The sequence below is a fragment of the Pan troglodytes genome, chromosome 3 (genome assembly GCF_028858775.2).
Source record: "Pan troglodytes isolate AG18354 chromosome 3, NHGRI_mPanTro3-v2.0_pri, whole genome shotgun sequence".
In the NCBI taxonomy this organism is placed as follows: Eukaryota; Metazoa; Chordata; class Mammalia; order Primates; family Hominidae; genus Pan; species Pan troglodytes.
Genome location: NC_072401.2, coordinates 109,868,288 through 109,873,814, shown reverse-complemented (window position 1 = coordinate 109,873,814; position 5,527 = coordinate 109,868,288). Strand labels below are relative to the sequence as shown.

Sequence of the window (5,527 nt, the reverse complement as noted above, 5' to 3'; positions counted from 1 at the left end):
ATGTCCTTAAGTGTTTACCCTATATTTTCTCCTACTAGTTTCGTAGTTTTGGGTCTTATATTTAAATCTTTAATCCATTTTGAGTTTATTGTTTTATATGGTAAGAGATAGGGTTCTAGTTTCATTTTTCTGCATATGGCTATCCAGTTTTCCCAGCACCATTTATTGAAGAAACTGTCCCTCCCACCAATGAATGCTCTTAGTGCCTTTATTTATAGTCAGTTGCAGGGTGGGGAGCTCTGAGGAATGAAACTAGGAAGTGGGAGCCATAGGGTTTGCAGATATGATCCTTCCACTGGAGGCATTCACCTGGCTGCCAGAGATTGAAGAGAAGCTGAATCAGGAGGAGGAGGTGCTGTCCTATATTCAAGACAGCCTGGAGAAAAGTGACCAGCTCACCAAGAACATGATGTCTATCCTGTCATCATATGAGAGCCACCATATAAAGCTGGAGAATTCCCTCATCCTGGTGCACAAGCAGACAGATAATCTGCAGCCGCTGCAAGACAATTTTGAGAAGACGCTATCCATCCTGGACCACATCATCGACTCCTACCATGTTGCCAGTGACACTTAGCAGATCATCAGAGAGGGCCCCACAGGTAGGCCAGAAGTATCTGGGAAGCATGGCTAAGATTCAGAAGGCTGTGGAGTATTTCCAGGACAATAGCCCAGACAGCCCAGAACACACATCTGAGCTCTGCAGCCTGATGACCAGGCACAATAAGTTTGTATTCCCTGTGCTCATCCTGGATCTGATCGGTGGTGATGATGATCTGGAGGTACAGGAGATTATGTCCCTGGAGCACCTGCCCAAGAGTGTGCTCCAGGATGTAATCTGCATCTCCTACTGGCTGGTGGAATACAGCTGCAACCAAGATTTTATGAATGTCTACTACAAGATTTGCTCCAGCCAGCTGGACCACTTCATCAAGGCCTGGAGAAGTATTTCTGGAAGAACAGTTCTTTTTCCCTACTGTCCTTCTATCCCCAACAAGAGGAAAAAGACACCCGCCAAAAAGCCAGTCAAGTGGCCAGGGATATTCATAAGGCTCAAAACCTTCTGAAAACAGTATTCATTCCAAGCATGGCTTAGTTGCAGAAAAGGGATGCTCCAACCTCCTTCCTTTGGAAGGTCAAGAGCATAATTTCAAAGTTAAGCACCTGTCCGAGGCCTTGAATGACAAGCATAGGCTGCTGGCCAGGAGAGATGGTGGACCTGGAGACTGATGCCTACATTCACTGTGTCAGTACCTTTGTCAAGCTGACCTAGAGCGAGTATCAGTTGCTGGCTGACATCATCACTGAGCACCATCAGGAGAAGACCTTTGACTCTGATACAGGATGTGCTGGATGGGCTGATACTTGAAGGGGAGAGTATTGTCTCCCACTCGGAGGTCATCATTTGACACAACTTTTCCATGGTGCTTACTGTCTTCTCCATCCCGCAGGGCCTAAGCACAGCAAGCCTGAGTTTGACCAGGTGCTCTAGGGCATGGCCGCCATCAGCAAGAACAAATCACCTGGCATCATCATCTCCCTAGAGGCTATTGGAGCCAAAGCACTGGAGGACTTTGTGGATAACATCAAAAATGACCTCGACAATGAATGCAACATGCCCAAGAATGGCACCATGCTCACAAGCAACGTCATCCTCTTCCTGCAGCAGCTTCTGGACTTCCAGGAGATGGTGGGTAACATGCTGGCTTCCCAAGAGGCCAGTTCTTCAGCCACAGCCATGGTTCCAAGTTCAGCAAGTGACTGCTAAGCATCTATATCTGTAAAATTCTGGGCAGCCTGCAGTTGAACTTGCTGAGCAAGTCCAAGGTGTATGAGGACCCAACTCTGAGCACCATCTTCCTGCATAGCAACTACAACTACATCCTCAAGTTCCTGAAGTCTGAGCTAATCCAGCTGGTGGCTGTGACTCAGCAGACTGCTGAGCACCCCCACTGGGAGCATATTGAGCAGTAGATCCCTACTTACCAGTGCAGTTGGCTAAAGGTGACTGAATATTTCACAGAGAACAATATACTTGTGTTCCAAGCAGGAGTCAAATTCTAGAATAAGGAGCAGCAGATGATCAAGGAGTGTTTCAAGGGCTTCAATGATGGCCTTGAAGAACTGTGCAAGATCCAAAAGGCCTGGGCTATTTCAGACACAGAGAAGAAGGACAGGATTTGCCAGGCCCAAAAAAACATTGTCAAGGAAACCTATGGGGCCTCTCGGCACAAGTTCAGCAGCATGCCTTTCACCAAGAGCCTGCTCCATATACACATGGAGCAGGTGGATGACATGACCAATCACCTTTTCAACAACTCTGCCTGAGTCTTCTGCTAGCCCTGCCTGGTTTTGCCAGACTAACCAGGTCACTGGACAGATAAACCCATGTTAACTTGCCTCTGGGCTGGGTGAGTTTGAAGTCCTTTAGGAAAGAGACTTGTCTTCACTGCCCCATCCAGGAGCCCCCCTCCCTGAGCCCTCTAGTCCTGGTTTCTCCTTTTTCCCCGTAGCCCATGTTTCCAACCAAACCAGCATTCACCAAGAAAGCTGGGTTCCTTCTCATCTTGGGTTTTGTGATGCTGATAGCTTGTGAAATAGGATAGGAGAGAAAGAAGACAGAGGCTTGTGCCCACAGCTGCCTCATGTGTACCAAAAGCAGGAGGGCAGAACAGCCCTACCTCTGGCCTCAGTCAAAAATGGGTACTAGCACTTCCTTTTCAGCCCAAAAATGTGGGTAGTTCTCAGAGGAGTAGTCAGAAGACCTGGGGAAAAGCAATCAGGTTCTCTTGGATTTTGTGCAGAAAACGTATTCCCCATTGCCCAAAGACCTGAGGTCTGGGGCTGTTCCATCTCCTAGGAGTCCCCTAGGTGACTCGGGGCAGGAGTGCCTGCCTGCTTGCCATTCCCTCTGGGGTCCAGTACTCTCTAGGAGGCATTCAGAAAAGGAGCCCTGACCCACCCTCTGTGGCCTGCTTCCCAGGCCCCCGTCTCCCACTTCCCAGCATTAGTGCCTCCTGGCCCAGGGCCAAACAGCAATGGTTGCAGAAGGAGAAGTGAGGCTGCATGCCTATGGACTGGGAGACTGGTGGACAGTGGAGAGAAATTCAGGAGAAAAGTGGGGATGAAAAGTAAGGTCCTACCTACTTAGGATCAGAATGAATAGCTGAGTTCAATGAAGACAGACCCTTGAGGTGTACTCGCACTTGGGGATGGGTTTATTTCAAGCTCTTTGCTTATATGCTAACAGAGGGAGAGCTCAGGGTGGCTTAGGGTCTTCCGGGGATAGAGACGAGATCTGACTTTCCTCCTCAGCTCTCCAGAGACCCTGTCTTGGCTCTACCCCCAGCCATAGGAAACCGAAACTGCATCCTCAAGTCTGCAACCCAGGCCCAACGCAGTTACAGCCTTGGCTGCTTGTCATGGGGTACAGCCTCTCTAGGGGCTGAGTTGGACTTGCATGCTGCTCACATCCAAATTCCCGTGAAGATGAATTGGCTGCAAAGCACCCAGGCCACATACATGAGAAAGAAGTCACGGTCAACAGTCTCAGCCCAGCTTCTTTTTGACCACTTTATTCTTCTGGGTGCTTCCATGAGGCAAAGATGCAGAGAAAGGAGTTGTTCTTCAGGCTCCCCCCACCAACCAACATGAGCAGAAGGATGAACCCCAGGGGTCATCAGACTCTATCCCTTCTGGAAAGTCTCAGTTAATGAACGTTTGGGTCTGGTCCATTGCAGGCCATCTTCGATGGAAAAAAACACCATCTTAGAGAGGCTCCACAAGGCAACATGTTATCTTGGAGAGCTGAGGTCACCTGGGCCTTTAGGGAGGCCAAGCTTGCCCCTGATGCAGATCTGCCTCTAACAAGAAAGGATATGGTGGAGTCCAGGGACAGGAGAGCCAGCAGGGTTGGTGCAAGGAGCCATACCCACCTAGCAACCTCACGCAGCCCTAGGCAGGCAACCTGCCAGTTTTTCTCTGTTCCAACCTGCACTTAGGCCTCATTCCTTACCCCTCACCCCCAGGAAGGTGCCTCAACCTCCATCCACTTTCAGGATTAGACCCTGGATCCTCATAATCTTGCTTTTCCTCTCTCAGGACTAGGCTGGGGCTGCTCATAGCCCCAAAGTTGCCCCAGGCCAGCAGCCCAGCCAGCAGCACAATCTCTGTGGCACTGAGGAAGAGCAGCAGCAGCAGGACGCTGATGTAGTAAACTGGAGGTGGGAGGGCAGGTGGGATGGTTAGGGGCCAGGTCCTGTGCCTCTGATGTCCAGGGAGCTGAGCTGAAACACCCTGGTATGGGTGACAGCAGGTGGGAGAAACCAGGAAGGCCAGGTAAGGAAGTAGAACTTACTGAGGAGCGGGTTGCAGGAGGAGCTGGGCAGGGCCTGCACCAGGGAGGAGTGTAAGAGAGGTAGCCCAGCAGCAGTGTCATCTTGGAAACAATGCGCTTGATGGCCTGGAGGGGCAGCAGCCCCCCTACACATGACGGCCAATATAAGTGCCCCTCAGGCGCCAATAGAGCTATGATGGACTTTAGCGCTGTGTTATTCAGGCTCAACTGGAAGGGGAAAAACTGTGGTTTTCCAGGGGGAGATGGGGAGTGGGCAGCAGGGGTGTGGGTTCATGCCTCTGGCCCTGCATCCCCCACCTTCCTACCTCCATTAGCCCTCCTGTCATCCTCTTCCTGACTTGACTCACTGGCACCTGGAAGCAGGGCACCAGCTGCTAGGGTGGAAATCATGAACTACATACTCCCTCTTGACACTCACGATCTCATTCACCACGTGGGCCTGGAACTCCAGCTCCATCGCTGAAAAGGGTGGGGGTGAGAACGATGAATAGGAAAGGGAGATCCCTGCCCCCAAATCTCCTGGGAGTAGGGCCAAAAGCAATCTGGAGCCCAGGGGTGATGGAGACTTCTGATGCCTTCTGGGGGACAGACTTGAGGACAAAACTGATCTACAAGAGGGCTTCCCAAACCTTATTTTGCAAAACTTCAAATTGTCTGAAGGTCTTTATCAGATTCATAGATGAATTTTGATTGTAAAAATCAATGAACTTCCCACCAAAAAAGAAAAAGAACATCATTTGGCTGAAAATAAGTGGACTTATTTCTGGGGTCTGTATTTTGTTCCATTGGCCTATATGTCTGTTTTGATGCCAGTAACATATTGCTTTGGTTACTACAGCTTTGTAGTTTGATAGTGTGATTCCTTCAGCTTTGTTTTTATTTTTGTTATTGCTGTTTTTGCTCAGGATTGCTTTGGTTATTCAGTCTTTTCTTGTTCCCTATGAATTTTAGGAATATTTTTTCTACTTCTGTGAAAAATGTCATTGGTATTTTGACAGAGGATTGCATTGAATTTGTAGATTGCTTTGGTGGTATGGTCATTTTCACAATATTAATTCTTCTAATCTATGAACATGGGATGTCTTTCCTTTTTTTGTGTGTGTCTTCAACTTTTTTCAGCATTGTTTTATAGTTTTCTCTGCAGAGATCTTTCACCTCTTTGGTTAAACG

General features: G+C 49.0%; 1 pseudogene; it reads left to right on the top strand.

Annotated features, from left to right (window-relative positions):
- Positions 1-247: 247 nt before the first annotated feature.
- Positions 248-5,256, top strand: LOC107974100 (exocyst complex component 7-like; annotated as a pseudogene).
- Positions 5,257-5,527: the final 271 nt, after the last annotated feature.